The 17,916-nt window shown below is 35.7% G+C and overlaps 1 protein-coding gene across 1 annotated transcript in view; it reads right to left on the bottom strand.

Annotated features, from left to right (window-relative positions):
* LOC150102781 (dual specificity tyrosine-phosphorylation-regulated kinase 1B-like) overlaps window positions 1-17,688 on the bottom strand; it is a 323,866-nt gene extending 306,178 nt beyond the window's left edge. The window contains exon 1 of the mRNA XM_090398758.1: window positions 17,548-17,688. The gene's annotated coding sequence lies outside the window, so the exon portion shown is untranslated. The remainder of the gene's footprint in view (window positions 1-17,547) is intronic.
* Window positions 17,689-17,916: the final 228 nt, after the last annotated feature.

Here is a 17,916-nt window from a genome sequence, read left to right as displayed (position 1 = left end):
TCTCAGTACCTATTGGCAGAATTTTGAAGTATCATCTCATTCCTACATATTTTCCTATCAATAAAATTTCTCACTCGTTGACATCTGCAAAAGACAAATTGGCACCTCTATCATTAGCTGGCATTTACCAGATACCATGTGAATGTAATTTAACATGCTTTGGACAAACAGGCCGTTCTGTGGAAAAAAGAATGAAGGAACATCAGTATTTAAATTAAGGGGATATTAAATCCCACATTGTTTTAAAACTGAATAAGAAACTCAGAGATTGGAATCAGAGAGTTTCATGCCGAATATAGTATAATAAACTATAAAAGTATTGGCGACTACTAGTGTGAGCTAATGCAAGTAGTCCTAGTACGCAGTACAAACTCGGGCAACTTGCAGCAAAGGTGGTAAGGTTCTGATCGCTATTCTTGGTATTTACCATAATGTAAAACACATTTCCTAGGAAATGTATGCTGTTATTACATTATGGTGGGAGATCACTACCCAGACCGGTTTCAGCCTTTATTGAGGGTTCATCAGTGAGCTAGACCAAAATGAATACCAAAGGGTATAGCGAAAAGAACTTGTATACTCTGCTATACGAGTTGTCAAAGAGGTGCACCCATTAAGTTACTTAAATATAAAGAGTCAATAGGCTTCATTTCGGCGATATAAACATTATTTAAATTAAGGGGATATTAAATCCCACATTGTTTTAAAACCGAATAAGAAACTCAAAGATTGGAATCAGAGTTTCATGCCGAATATAGTGTAATAAACTATAAAAGTATCAGCGACTACTAGCTCGGTTTTAAAACAATGTGGGCTAGTAGTCGCCGATACTTTTATAGTTTATTATACTATATTCGGCATGAAACTCTCTGATTCCAATCTTTGAGTTTCTTATTCGGTTTTAAAACAATGTGGGATTTAATATCCTCTTAATTTAAATAATGTTTATATTGCCGAATTGAAGCCTACTGGCTCTTTATATTTAAGGAACATCAGTATTATATTGAATACATGAAACCTCAAAAGTCTGGTACAACATAGTATTGACACTAAACACAATATCCAGTGTTGTCTTCTCCACAGATGTAAGTTTAAATATGAATGCCTTTTCAAAGAAAGTTGCGAAGCCCTTTTACATCGGCCAAATTTGAAAGAAAATTATTGTCTCTCTCCCCCAAAAGTTTGGGAGATTCTTATCCTATGTAACCATCAAAGAAATAGTTTTTAAGAATTATTTAAATATTTTATTAATATTCATTTTCTAGCATGCAGCAACAATTTTAATTGTTAATCCACCGACTGTTCTGTACTTTGTATTCCATTCCTTTTAACTGTTTGTTCTATACTGATGATGTACTGTTAATTTCAGTACGAAATATTTGTACCTTTATTTCATTAAAGTCAGTTACTGAAGTTATCGTGTTAAGTTATTTTTACTGGTTACACTTGGATAAGGATATGATTTATCTATTATAAATTACTTTGTAACCAAGTGAAAAAACTTTCTACAAGTAATCTTTGTTAGCTGATCCAGAACCTTTTCAAAAACTATCTTCCCAGACAAATAAATCTATGCACAAATTTGTGACTTGAGCAAAATCTCCTACTGCTTTCTTATCTCTCATTAATTGTCAATAATACTGGAATTATTCCAGACTTAAGAGTTACAGTTCATTACAGGCTACCTTATTCTGCACAGAGTGTTCAGTCATGCTCTCTCCACTATTTAGCTGATAGGCTCCTCTCAATCATATCACCTCTCCACTTCAATATGCAAAAATTATTCCCTTATTATATCTTACCCATCATTCCACAACCCTGAGACACTCATAGTCTGGTGCATTGCATTTCAGTGCATTCTACTCTCCAAGCAAAAAAAAACTATTTTTTGTTCTCTTGTTCATGCCTTCTTTATATAACTTCAAAGGATCGCTTCTTGCTCTCTTGTGTACAGGGTGATCAAAATTGAAGTATTATCTCTGTTTAAAGCCTTGTGGAGCACCATACAGTGATCCAAATGCTGCAAAACTTTGAAGGAAATACATTGTGTATCATGAGGAAGTGATATCTGAGAAACAGAAAAGTAGTTCCAAAATTCACAACCAGAGGCACTGTAAACACCAAATGCAAGGAATTTGCCTATCACACAACTCTGTAGATACCAGGAAGGTTTAAAAAGATGGACACGTGATTTTTCCTTTTATTCTGGTTGTTAATACCATCCACAGTGATGGCACTAACCTTGTCCCAACATGCTTTGCTCATGAAGCTGTACTATCTAAACAATTGTAATGCTCTTGCTGCACTACATGAATTTCGTTGCCTGAAATTGTGTTGATGAGGTCCACTATCTCCATGTGTTCTGTGACAAACAGCTATTCATTTTGAAGAAGTGGGATCATTGAGAGTTAGACCTGGCAGAGGTCGCAAAGCAATGAGTTCACAAGTTAATGAAGTTGTTGCTGCCGTTGTGGAGCAGGCCATGAATAACAGCATCGGTTCCTGCAGTACACATGCTGTATCATTTCCCCACAAAATCCTTCATGACCACAAAGTGTAGTTAAAGTGAATATCATTCAACTTTCAAGATAACCTTGAAAGTTGAATGATATTCACCTTGCTCAAGTGAGCTAAACACTGTGTGGTCATGGAGGATTTTTGTGGGGAAATGAGGCTCACTTTCACGTGAACGGTACTGTGAATACACACAATGGTCAGGTATAGGCTACACAAAACCCACATGCAATCCAACAAATTCCTTTGCATTCATCCAAAGTTACCATCAGGTGAGGGTTTACAGCTTTGTTTATCATTGGACTATTCTTCTTTGAGGACATTTGTCAGCTGAATCCTGTGACCTGCTCAGTTACTGCCGAGAGGAATCGCAATATGATAAATAATTTGACTTGCCACAGATACAGCAGTACCTGTGCATGGATTTCAGTCATTTTTATGCAAGATGGGCCTCTCCACACATCGGTCAATCCATACAGGAGGTTCTTTAAGAACATTTCACCAAAGCCAGAGTGATCAGTCTTGTGGTTCCCACTGCATGGCTGCCTCCTTCACCTGATCTGACCTCCTTTGACTTCTGGCTCTGGGATCATCCTGATAACTTTCCAGCACTGAAAAACAACATAACACAGCATGTGTGCAACATCAATCCCGACCTGTATTCTGCTGCTGAAAATGTGCAAAGGATGTAGTTTGGGTGATACCAGGAAGGCAGCACACTGAACAATACAGCCGTTGAATGAATAATGGAAGTGAATAAAAATGTGTTATTTATCACTTTTCTCCTTATACACACACACACACAAATTACTACATCTACATGTGGTCATACAGAGCCCTCGGCGGTGAATTTCCGAACTACTTCTGTATTCTCAGATATTGCTTTTGCACGATGCACAATGTATTCCTACAAAGTTTCACATCATTTGGATCAATGGGCAGTGCTTAAACAGCAATACTTTAATTCTGATCACCCTGTATCTCCCTCTACTATATGAAAAATCTCTTCTGTATTAATCTGTTACAAAAAACTCCCTCACTAAATGTTTCATTCCCACTGTGTAGATGGCATTCCATCTATCTGTTCTCATTTGTACCAACATTCCAAAGACATGATGTTATCTTTATCATCTTCTCCTCTCTAGACTCTCAAAAATATCTTCATCTTCAAAAACAGATGTTCGTATCCACTAACAATAGTCCAAAGAATCTGTGCAATGTACAACAATCAAAGCCTCATACATAAATTACATAAACTGACATATTCAGAGCAAAACAACATATAATTTACAAGTGAAGTAAGTGAAACGATTCAAATTTTAACAGACAAAAGATCTGAAGTCCTAAGTTGGTTACCTCTATGTTGAATAATGTTGAATAAAAGAAGTATTGAAGTTAAGTGGGAGTTGCTCTTAAAATGGAAGTCTCCCAAATTTTTGGCAAATTAATGCCATACTTTTTAAAGTTAGGAGAACGCTTCGTACTATTACTGACTCTAAGAATAGTCTTTCTCTTCAATCTAATCATGTGTGAAGGAGTGTCCAAAGCATGGTCTGCTATTCTTAACTTGCTATAATTATGGTAGCGAATGCATTTCTTATGTTCTCCAAGGTGACTGTTAACAGCTCATTCTGTCTGTCCATAGTAGGCTAAGTCACAGCTATAGGTAAGTTTCACATGGAACACTTTGAGAACAAACTACTTACCACAGCTATGTTCAAACCCTTAGCATGGTTATGCTTCATTGATGATGTGCTTGCAAGTTGGCCCCCATGGGCAAAAACAAAAATAATCCAAGGTTCTTTTGTAACTTACCTTAACAGCCAACACTCCAAAAGTCACTTCACATTAGAAAAACATCAAGAAACTGTTTGCCTTTCCTTGACACTTAGTCACTTGCCTTTCAGATGATTCACTATCTTTTTCCATTTATTGAAAGCCAACACATATACACAAGAAGATATCTACAGTGGCAAACAAATTAATCCAAACACTCACATTTAAAAGAAAAATTTTAATTTTGCAAGAAAATAAGTACAATAATTAAACTTCAACTTTACCTAAGAATTTATATGTGCTCCTCTGTTCCTAATAAGTTCATTAATTCACTTAGGCATGGATTCTACCAACGTAGAACACATTTTTCTTATTTCTGCATCATGAAACCATACTTTTATAATGGATTATATTAAGTTATCCTTTGCATCGCAATTTAATTTTCTAAGTCTGTTTTCACTATGGCTCGAATTTTCTATTGGGTTAATGTCAGGAGAGTTATCTGGCCACTAAAGCAATATGATGTGATTTTTAAGGAACTCTTTCACTTTTTTTGAAGTGTGGCATGGAGCAAAATCCTGTTAGTAAGACGAGTTCTTTGTCCTTCTGGATCCGTGGAACCACTCTTTTCTCCAATATTTTTATGTAATGGTCATTTTTCATCCTATCATCAACAAGCACAAGTGATCCTGGTCTATCATATGCAAAACAACCCCAAAACATCTTATTAGCTGGGTGTTTAGGAGCTTGTTGAAGGTAGGTGAGAGAAGTCTTTTCAGCTGGTGATTTGCAAACACAGGGTACTTGCTCTCCTGGGCCAAAGAAATGGTTCTCATCTGAGAATATGACCTCCTTCCACTTCTCAACAGTCCAATCTTTGTACACTTTTGCCCACTGAAACCTCTTTTTCTGCATAGCCTTCATCAACAGTTGTTTCTTTTTGGTCTGTGGGCAGTCTTTCCTGCTTCCAACAACCTTCGACAAACTGTCATGTCAGAAACATTAATCCCACTAGCTGCTGTTCCTATTTAAATCTACAACAGACAATTCTGGATTCATTTTGCTTTTCCTAACTAGCAAAAAATATTGAGTAAGTGTAGTTTTTTTTCCCCTTTTCTATCAGAAGAAAAGGTACCTGTCTCTCTGAACCTCTTTAAAATCGCATTAATAGTATCCAAACCAAAATCACACTCATTGGCAATTTGTCTTTGAGTCATGGATGAGAAAGAGTACATATTTTTGAATGCTTTCTTGGAGATGTATCCATTTTATAGCTACACAAAATGAATAAAACACTACGAATGCCAACTTGTTTACACTATTAAAAATGCACAACACTATTAATAAACATCATAGAGACAGTTAAAACGCAGCACTCAACCAAAATAGTGAACTAAAACCAAAACCAAAAATAGTAAACTAAAAAACCAAAACCAAAATTATTGTGACAGAAACAAAAACAAAACTAAAAACCTAACAAAAATTTGGTTTATTCGGATTAATTTGTTCACTACTGTATATAAACAATTGCATCGTAATACAGACCAATAGTATGGAATTCTAAAAACACTTATACACAGAGCCAGAGAAATTTGTTCTAATGATGAATGTTCAACTATCTTTGTCAATGACTACAGCTCCACAAAATAGATAAATTACAACTACAGAAGATCTGTTAGCATTGGCCTTGGAAAACATAAGAAATACATTCGCTAGCATTATTATGGCAAGTCAGGACTGCCACACCATGCTTTGGACACACCTTCACACAGAATTAGATGAAAGAAAATCAGCATGCTATATAGAAGTTGTTACACATCAGAGACTATTTTTAGAGTCAGCAATGGCTAAGAAGCTAGCTCATGGGCTCACTTTAGCAAGTAGGGGCATGGCAAACCTGAGGTACCTGATGTTGGAGCATGCCTTACTTCATGTAATGTACATCTGTTACATTATCTGTAGACTGGTCCTCTACCCTTCTTTCTTCTATTCTTGCTCCTTACCCCTAATGCTATTAGAGTATTCGAGGGCTAGGGGTGAATCTTTCCTATCTTGCTATATCATTTCGCCTATTGCAGCCACTGAAGGGGGCAAGCTAGCCCCAATAGGTGCCGGTCCCAAGCCTGGATAAATGGCAAGGGTTGACTTCAGGAAGGGCATCCAGTCATAAAACTTCACTGCCAGCTCTAGATATGATTAAATGAGTCGAAAAGAAAGTGATACAAGGGCTAGGGTGTACCCCTTAGGCGATGCGCAGCCACATCACCCTACAGATGCGAGTAGTGGATCAAGGGTGGTTGCGGTTAAAGAAGCGAGCCCAGCAAGTGAAGAGAATGTTGCGTGTGGAAACGTTGAATGTTGGAAGCATGACTGGAAGGGGAAGAGAGGGGGCAGACATGATGAGGAAGATGGATATTTTATGTGTGCAGGAGACAAGGTGGAAGGGAGAAAAGGCAAAGGAAATAGGAGACGGGTATAAATTGTTCTACTCTGGAGCAAATAAAGAGGGAAGAAATGGTGTCTGAATTGTGGTGTGTGGCAGAATGAAGGGCGAAGTACTGGAAGTGGGCAGGAGGAACGACAGGATCATGCGAATGAAACTGGGTCTTTGAGAAGAGCAACTGATCGTCTTATGTGTATACACTCCACAAGTTGGCTGTACAGCAGAAGTGAAAGATGAATTCTGGAATGTGCTTGATGAAGAAATGAGGGAACTGGAAGAAAACGAGATAGAGATTGTCGGAGGAGACTTGAACAGACACATAGGGAGACAGAATAGGGACTGCGAAAGGGTGCATGGTGGCCATGGAGCGGAAATCATGCACCAGGAAGGAGAGAGGATTTTGGACTTTGCAGTAGCGTTTGATCTGGCAATTGTGAACTCCTTCTGCAAGAGGGAAGAACATTTGATAACATTTAAAAGTGGCTACAATAGTTCACACATTGACTACATTTTGACTAGAAGAAAACATCTTAAGGAGTAACAAATTGTAAAGTAATCCCAACAGATCAAGTGCCACACCGGCTGCTGTGTGCAGACTTTGAAATAAAGTCGAAGATAAGAACCTTTGGAAGCCATGAGAGGAAGAAAATTAAGTGGTTTCGCTTAAAAGAAGAGGGTGTGAGGAACCGTTTTAGGAAGAAGGTGCTAGAGAGGATTTCGGTTGGACTAGAAAGTGTACAAGACTGGTGGAGACATAATTCCAAAGTAATTCTAAGCTGTGCAATTGAGGTGCTTGGTGAAACATCTGGAAAGATTAGAGAGCAGAAGAAGGGTTGGTGGTGGAATAATAATGTACAAGATGCAGTGACGGCTAAGAGGAAGGCAAAGCAGAAGTGGTACGAGTCAAGAGTGGAAGAGGACAGAGAAGAGTACAGAGAGAAAAAGTGAGAAGCCAAAAGAGTTGTACAGGCAAAGGCCATGGTATATCAAGACCTTTATGATCAATTAGAAACAAAGGAAGGACAGAGAAAGATTTATCAATTGGCAAAATTTAGAAATAAGGCTTCAAAGAACATCATACATGTGAGGCAGATCAAAGACGCTGAAGGAAGAATATTATGGAGAGATGTGGACATAAGAAACAGGTGGAGACTATACTTTAAGGGACTTTTGAATGAGGAAAATGCAAGGACTCACAGAGAAGATGAGCAGCCTTCTGAGGGGATGGTGCAGAACAACAGTGGAGTGGAAGTGAAGGAGGCCATGAAGAGGATGAAGAATGGAAAATAGGTGGGCCAGGACAGGATTCCAGTGGAGGCATGGAAGGCTCTGGGTGAAGAGGGAATTGATCTGCCGTGGGACCTGTTCATGAAAGTTTGCCAACAGGAAAATATACCCAGGGTACAACAGATGATGGAAAAGTTTTGAGAGAAGCAACAGGAGCTACATCTGGTATTTATTGATCTGGAGAAAGCGTATGATAGAGTGCCAAGGCAAGAAGTCTGGAAGGGTCTGAGGGAGAAGAAGGTACTGGAGAAATATATCAGGTTGGTGCAGGAGATGTACAGAAATGTGAAGACAAGTGTTGGAACCTGCCTGGGAGTGACAGAAAGTTTTCCAGTGACAGTTGGCTTGCATCAAAGGTCTGCATTAAGTCCGTTCCTGTTTAATATTGTGATGGAGGTGGTGATGGAGGAAGTGAGAGAAGATGCGCCTTGGACTATGTTGTATGCAGATGACATCATGCTGTGTGCAGAATCAAGAGAAGAAGTGGCAGCCAAACTGGAAAGTTGGAGGAAAGTACTGGGAGAGAGAGAGAGAGAGAGAGAGGTATGAGACTGAGCAGAAGTAAGACCGAGTATATGTGTTGCAAAGTGGATGGCAGCCAGAAGACAGATCTGGAAATGGAAGGAAATGTCATCAGGAAGGTCAGTGACTTTAAATACTTAGGTTCAACAATGAAAGAGGATGGTGAGGCTGAGAAGGAAGTGGGATGCAGGATGGAGGAACTGGAAAATTTAGAAACATTACTGTCATTTCAGCACATGCACCAACTGAGGAGAAAGAAGAAATTGATAAATATCGATTTTATGAGCAATTTGACAAAGTCTGCTGTAAGACACAATGATATATATGATTTGATATTCTATTAATCATGGGAGACTTTAACTCTAAGATTGGGAGAGATAAAAATCTAGTGGCAGGAATATTTATGTTACATGAAACAATGAAAATGATGATTTATTGATGCAATTTGCAATCAGAATTATAAAAGTATAAGTCTTACAGTGGCTGCACTGCATAGTTTAGAAAGCCTGGACAGAGGGATGAATTCCCGATGATTGGAGTAGAGCTCTAATAGTACCCATATATAAAAAGGGAAATAAAACTGAATGTGAAAATTACATTCAGTTTTCTGGCAAGATCTATACAAGTATACTTGTATAGATCTTGCCAGAGAAAACCTCTGGCAAGATCTATACAAGTATACTTGAGAAACGGTTGAGTATTCGTATTTAGAAGAGCCATTCTGGAAAGCTGTAAGTAATTTTAACTTAAAGATAACAATTGATAATTGTAATTTCAATAATCACTGCTTGTATGTTTTTAGTAAGTGTAATTCTAATACTGAATAGTTTTTTTTTGTCATAAGAATAATCATAGGGTACATATTAGAGTATCAAAATGGATACATTAGGAACTTTTCATGTCTAATGTGTGTGTATTTAAGGACACTATTATAATAAAATTATTCAGAAAATCTAATCACACCCACCATCCCGACATACTCTAAGAATTCCCAGCCTTTAACAGTAAAGAAATACCCCAAAATGTATTGGAAAATTAGTACAACCATCTATAGAAGAAAAAAAAAAAGTGTGTTTGAGTTACATTAGTATTATATATAATTAAATTATTCAGAAAACCTAATCACACCCGCCATCACGACATACTTTAAGAATTCCCACCCTTTAACAGTAAAGAATTATCCCAAAATGTATTGGAAAATTAGTACAACCATCTATAGAAGAAAAAAAAAACTATGTTTGAAGTGACATAGCATATAATTAAATTATTCAGAAAACCTCGAAACTGTGAATTTCCAAAAGAATTGTGGAAGAAAAGCTTGGTGAAGAACAAGCTGGATTCAAGCTAAATAGGGCTGCCAGGATCAGATCTTCACTTTACGACAAACAGTTGAGAAAGCATGGGAATATAACAAAGATCTGTATTTAAGTTTTGTCGATCTGGAAAAGGCATATGACAAGGTGCCAAGAGAGAAGCTATTCAATACGCTACAGTTATATGGTGTCAATGGGGCATTATATCAAGCAATACTTAGTCTTTATTGGAGTTGTAAGTCAGCAGTAAGAATTGAAGGAAGTACAGGAAGATGGTTTAATGTTAAATCTGGTGTGAGACAAGGATGTACATTATCCCCACTGTTATTCATTATCTATATGGATCACATTATGAAGGAAAGTGGTATTAAACATAATATCAGAATTGGAGATGTTAATGTCAGCTCTTTGGTTTATGCGGACAATGTTATACTTCTAAATAAATCCACTACAAGTTTGCAATATTCCCTGACTAAATTGAATAACTGTTGTAATAGATATGGTATGAAGGTCAGCATTAAAAAGACAAAGACAATGAAAATAGTTAGAATTGTTGAAAATGTCAACTGTGTTGTGAATGGGGAACCTGTGGAACAAGTAAAACATTTCAGCTACTTAGGCACGACTTTTACCGAAGACGCGAAATTAAATATGGAAATAGACAGCAGAATCAACAAAGCTGGTATAGTGGGCAGTCAAATGAATAAATTCATATGGAATAAGAGAGAAATTTGTCGGAACACTAAATTAGCTGTATACAAGACAGTGTTCAAACCAGTTTTAACTTATGGATCTGAGAGCTGGGTCAGAAGTAAAATACTTGACCAAAGACTAAGGACTGCAAATATGAGAGTCCTGAGAAAGATTAGAGGCGTGAACAGATGGCAATATCATATTAAAAATGATTATATTAGGAAAGAACTTGACATTGTCAGCATCCAAGAATGTGTTAGCAGAGCTAATCTCAGGTGGTATGGTCACTTAAACAGAATGGGCGAGGAAAGATTAGCAAAACAAGTCTTCTCTGCCAAGTTAGTAGGAAAATGACCCAGAGGAAGACCAAGATATAGGTGGATTGATACGGTACAAAGTGCCTTAGACGATAGAAATACAAGATCTGGTAATGTTGGAGTCTTGACAAGTAACAGACTGATTTGGAGGAAAATTGTAGATAGGAAGTTAGTAATGATGTACATTTTTCATGTAGTACTATCATATCCTGTATTTCATCATCAAATTCCTACATGGCAGGAATTTGATGATCATGATAAAGATGACAAAAAAGAAGTCTGTGTTATGGGACATAGATAAACTTTGTAATGATGTAAAGGAAGCTAAGAAATACCAAAATAACTTGAAAACTAAATTAAATAAAACTGAAAATAACATAACTGATGGATTCAATAGTATTGATGGAAAATGGAATAGAGTAGAAAATATGATTAAAGAAGCAGCTGCTGAAATGATAGGTGAAAAGAAAAGAACTCATAATGAAGAATGTGATGCAGCTATAAAAGAGAAGAACAGAGCCAGAGCACAAATGATGCAGCTAAACACTAGAAGTAATCGGGATAGATATAATGAACTTAGAAGAAAAGCAAATAATATACTGGAAAAAAAAAAAGAAAATGATTATGAAACAAATAAGTGAAATAGAACAACTTAATACTCAAAAATGAAAGCAGAAAATATTATGCTGCCATCCAAAAAATGAAAAAAGGATTTCAACCAAGAATTAGTGGATGCAAAGATAAGAAAAGAAATTTATTAGGAGAGGAAAATAAAATAGTAGAAAGATGGGCAGAATATTTTAAGTATTTATTAAATAGAGAAGAAAATGGGGAAAATATTCAATTAGAAACAAGAAAGGACATTGATGTAGAAGAGAATACCCCTATAAAACCACCGACTAGTAAAATTGAAACTAAAATACAAAAAAATAATAAAGCACCGGAAGAATATATAGTTGCAGAATTACTGAAACACGGAGGGGATTCGTTATGTTTTGTACTACAGGATATATTTTCGGCAATATGGTCCAAGGAAGAAATGTCAGACAGCTGGAATGTTGGCATCATCTCTCCTATTTATAAAAAATGAGATAAACTCGACTGTAGTAGTTATAGGGGTATTACATTACTTAATGTAGTTTATAAAATTCTTACATCCATAATAAATGACATGCTTAGAGATTACTAAAAAGAAAACAGGAGAATATCGGTGTGGATTTAGATCAAACAGAAGTACCCCATTGATCAACTTTTCATTATCAGACGGATGATGGAAAAATGTTTTGAGCATGTAATAGACCTACATATGTTATTTATAGACTAAAGCAAGCATTTGACAGTCTAAACAGAGATAGTCTATAAAAGGCTATGAAAAAATTAGAGATACCACCAAAATTAATTATATTAATAATGATGACGATGAAAAAACAAAAGCAAAAGTTAAAATAGATAATAAATTTAGTAACCCCCTTCGAATTTAATAAAGGTGTAAAACAAGGAGATGGACTATCAACAACATTATTTATTATAGCTTTACATTATGCAATTAAAGATTTAGATCAAAGAGGGACAATTTTTAATAAATCAAGTCAATTATATGCTTATACTGATGATATAATCATCATGTCAAGGACTAAGAAATGGTTAATTGAAGTGTATAATGAACTGGAAAGAAAAACTAATGATATGGGATTAGAGATCAATGTAAATAAAACTAAATATATGGTGATGTTAACTTCAGAAAACCACAGAATCTATAAGTTGGACAGAAAAGAGCAGAGATTGCAATGGTTAGGTCATGCAGAGAGAATGGAACACTTCTGTATGCCATGAAGAATACTGAAAGAAAAGATATATGCAACAAGGAAAAAAGGAAGACTGAGATTAAGATGGATTGATAACGTAATCCAAAACTTGACTACTATGAAAGTGAAAGGCTGGAAAAGACTAGTCAAGGATAGAAGATCGTGGAAGCAAGTTGTACAGGAGGCTAAGGCTCACAGCAGGCTGTAATGCCAGATGGTGGGTAGGTAGGTAATGGCTATAAAGCATTCTCCTAACCTTAACAAGTATGGGTGTATTAATCTGCCAAAAATTTGGGAGACTGTCATTTTGAGATCAACTCCTACTCAACTGTAATACTTCTTTTAATCAATATTACAGGACTCCAAATTAGGACTTTAGATCTTTTCTCCATTACAATTTGAATTGTTTCACTTACTGTCACATGTAAACTGTAATATGTTGTTTTGCTCTGAAGATGCTGGTTTTGAAAAAGAAATCCAGCAAAATATAAGCCAGTTGATAAAAATCTTTTTACAATTTAGTTTTGTTATTATTATTATTTGACACCTCCAGGGAGTCCAAAGACTCATCGAGGGAGGGTGTTCCAACAGCATTGAATGATTGTCCCCTTCCAACTACTAATCGCGCTCAAACTTACTTAACTGAGCCATTAGTAGCAGAGGCTCTACCAATCGACCAACCTTTGCCAGCATTTGTTTTATATTGTAATAGTGTTAATATTAAACTAAGTTATAACTTCTTTCTTTCTACACATCAATTTTCTGTTTATCACCACCATAATCTGCTGTGCTGTCTTAACAATTCTTGCAATGTGAACGATAAATTTAAGATCCTACCCAAAATTTACCTCATCTACCTTTTTTACTTCCTTCAATAAACCCCCAGCAAATGAATATATAGCATACTAGGATGGACTTTCAAATTTCCGAACTCTGTAACAGTGAACTAGCAATCTGCTTATCTATCCTGACAAACTACTCAAATTCTCCTGAAATGCCACAACACCAGTTTAACTTCATATATCTCTTCCCAGCTTTGATTGATCTGAAAACAGCTGCATATCCACATTTGAACTTCTTCCACTAATATTAAAATACATAAGTTCTGGTGATTAATGTACGATTTCCTGCCGCCATTTTCTTTGTTCTGTATCCTGTGATTTCTTTTATTCTGTTTTATTTACATGATTTTCTCGTGCGTTATTTCCTGTGATATGTTTTGTTTCATTTCAAATGATTTCCTTTGTCTCCTGATTGTGATGTCATTTGCTAGGAAATTAGCTCACTATTACAAACAGTAAAAAGATTGAAGGTTTCCTTTTTTACTGTTTATGACAAGCTTAAAATAGCATTGGTTCTATGTGAGTTTTTCCCATAGATCGTATAGCTCAATGTCTTGTTATAGTGGTTCACTATTGTGTGCATCTACTGCATAACATTTTTGTTGATATAACCTCTCCTTTTACCTGCCAAGGTCTACAAAACCACATTTCTCAGTTTGTGGTCATACTCAACATTCCAGTCCTGAGAAGTCATTCATCTCTGTTTCCCTTATATTCCATATTTCTACTTCTTTATCCATGCTTGTCAGTGTCCATCACATTACAGTAACAATTATATGATGAATTTTCATAATTTCTGCAATATTTCCCCTATATTTCAACTTCCTGTTCACCATCATTCCTCAATCACTTGTCTCATCCACATCTGGAATGGATGAGAATGGAATGCATTCCAGACTGAGTGCATAAACTCAGCTTTTGCAATGCTGAATTGCCAAAGTATTCATTCAATTCAGTGTTTATAACATGGATAAAACTGAACTGAAGGTTTACAGGGCTTACAGTAAGACAGATATCTTAACAAGTAAGGCATCACAACCCGTGTGAAGTACTATATTTGCCTAATGTATCACCATTTTTTGTCAATCCTAAATCTGGTCAGTTTATAAGCTTTTGTTAATACTATGACTAATTTTTATCTTGTATAACTACCGATACTGAAGCAAATAACTACTTATATTAGACTGCTGGCCTGATTGGTCAAGTGGTTAGCATATGCACTCTCCAACCAGCAGGCTGCAGGTTTGAATCCTGCTGTGGGCATTGATGTTTGTGATTGTCTTTAAGTGGCAAATGAATTTCATCATCCATGTGAGACTACTGCTCCACTTGCTGGAGACCTGAAGTAGCTTGAAAAAGATCCATGTTTGGTAACTAGAGCAGGGTTTCCAGCTATGTAAAAATAAATAAAAAATTACAAAAAAAAAAAAAAAATATATATATATATATAATTGATAAAAATGGGGGAAAAATCTTTAGTCCATGCCCAATACAAATGTACTATAGGTTTAATAATAACCGTTCATGGGCAGTAACCACCTAAAAAAAAGAGAAGAAACAATTTAAGACCCAAATTCCACCTGCTTTAACTTTAACTACAACCAATGTCTTACACTACTTTACAACACTGGTATCACTGTTAAAAGCATCTTATCCTCCTATTGGGTGATTTATTAAACTGCAAAGCAAAGGATAATTTATTAAACTGCAAAGCTATCAAACCCATCCTCTTATTTCTCATGACTAAGATCTTACCCCCCCCTCAACAATACTTCTCACATGTCCACCTCCTAACATTATAATTCCCAAATCTATCCCACCTGAGAATACCGTTCTCCCATTTGAGGCAATGCACCAAAAAAAACCTTGAACTTGATGCTATTTAGTTATCCATATCATGTCTCTAACCTTATGAAAATCTCCTCCACATTAAATAGTAAAAACTATTGAACCCGCTCCTTCTCTAGTCCTGCTAACAGGCTCTGTAAAATGACATTCCCTCACTATGTCTTCATACTCAGCATTCCAGACTTGACATCAGTTTGTTGGCTGGTTAGCCAAGTGGACAGTACTTTCCAATCACTAGGCTAAGCATCCAAATTATACTGTAAGCATCACCATTTGTGAACGTTTTTAAGTGGTAGCTGGCCATTATGAGACCATTGCTAATGCTTATTACAGGGCCTAAAGTGGCCTGAAAAAGTGTCAGTTTTGGCTTAGGGTTAGGTTATCCAGGAGCAAGGTTCCCAAATAATCAATCCTTAGCCGCTCCACTGTGCTAATATCCTACTGGTGTTCATAATCCTTAGCCCCTCACTGTGCTAATATCCTACTGGTGTTCGTAATCTTTTGTGGGCAGGATTCACATAGGAAAAAAACAAAATTATAATATGATTAAAAATACATCCAGATGGTAATTTGCTTGAATACATTCCCTAAGGTGGAGGGATATTTTCCAACTATACTAGATGTCTAAAATTAATACTAGATGTTCAGGAGAATCTTAGTAAAGTCACTTGAGCTTGATGTACATAGAGTACTGTCAGAAATATTCATTTACAAAGTTTTGTGTATATATTTTAATATAATACTCAATCACATACAAAACCCCTACTGCACCTCACATTTATGTACTTAACAATATATAACCATCATTGCTGTATATTAGATCCATATTGGGTAGCTTATATGCTGGCTCACTGATCATTAGATCATATTAAAGCAACAAGGTTAGATGTAGGAAATTATTTTATTTTATTATGCATTTTACTTCCAAATTTTCTATTCCATTAATCTTATATCACTGTGCTATATGAATACAGTTATAAACTACAACAGCAACTGCAAATACTCCATTATAGTAAACTGGCATTACCTAATGACAACTATATTTAATAAATAAAATAGTCTCTCATCTCAATGGGATCTGTCTTTTTGTCTCTGACCTATTACAAAAGCCGCTACGTATGTAATAGTCCAAACATCTTGACCCACTTTAAGTATCTTAACAAATGATAGTTAACAAAACATTTCCAGTCTCAGTATGGTTCATAATATATTTCAATGGTTTATATCGATGCATAAAACTGGACTCTCGATACAGTTTTTATTTATTTATTTAATGCTATATATGAGAAGGTTATCTTATACTGTCCGGAATTAAGCAACCGAAGTTGAGCATCGCGGTTGCTAAGGCGACTAGCAATATGCTTGCTAAGAGTCGCTTTGCCTTTACATTCCTGTTTCCTCACTGTAAAATTAATCACATTTCTTTTCGCTCCTTAAAAACTTGCAATAAAAATAAACCGCTCCACAAATTAAATTTAAAAAAAGAAAAGAAAAAAGTTATGCACATGACGAATATAAAAATAAATAAATAAGGTTTTTCCAATTAACATATCTGCATCAACTATAGCATGTCAATGAGCGTTTCAGTCAACCATGTTGTAAAACATGATCATGATATCTGGGTGTCTCTTAAATTTAAAATTAAAATATAAAATTAATTCAGTTTTGTGTGTATAACAGGACAATACGATGTGCTTTTAATTACAGTTTGGAAGAACAAGTAAATAAAACAAAGGAAAAGATTGAGATATTTAACACTTATTTCAGTTATACAGTATACAATTATATTTAGTATGCATAACATATTATTAACGGATAGTACTGAATCTAAAAAGATAAGATCCAAATTCTTCCAAAAGTTATGATACATAAACACACCCTTGCATGCGCGCACACTATGCACAGACATGCAATTATATGTATGTGAATGTAAGCAATATACATTAAACACACAGATAAGCATGTATATATATTTATTTATTTATTGAATACAGTCACACAAACGTGTATGTGTACATTTATTATGAGCATATCTGGATAAGCGTATATAAGTGGATACACCAACACAAAGGACATTTTTAGTGCCGTTAGCCAGTTGTTACCAGGCTAATGGCGCACATGACTACCATGCACTACGCACGCGACGTAACATCCTATCCAAATAGCTAAAATTATAATAGTTCTTACCTTTTAGAAGCGATTTGAATTAACTGGTGAAATATATTGAATTTCCGGATTTAATCATGCAACTACTTTTGTTAACAACAACGTTTCAAAATGGCGCGCAAATGTTCAATTTGAATTTTGAATGTATATGACCACTGGGTATCCCCTCCGCCAAAAGGCGTATAGTTTTAGCCAATCATTCGTTTCGTAACCAAGAATAATTACCGAATATCAACATTTTAAATTTAAATGTATTAATTTTCATGACTTTGTAAAAAACTAAACCATGAAATTCCTAAAGATGATAACATTTATGTTGTTAAAGCTCTTCAACGCTATCATATGAAACAGCTCTGTATTCTAGAAATTCATTTAGCGAATTTGTTTCTA

Source organism: Typopeltis vanoorti, chromosome 10, assembly GCF_054136105.1.
Source record: "Typopeltis vanoorti isolate ZY-2024b chromosome 10, IOZ_Tvanoo_1.0, whole genome shotgun sequence".
Taxonomy (NCBI): Eukaryota; Metazoa; Arthropoda; class Arachnida; order Uropygi; family Thelyphonidae; genus Typopeltis; species Typopeltis vanoorti.
Note: the sequence above shows the minus strand (reverse complement) of the source record. Positions and strands in the feature narration are given on the sequence as shown.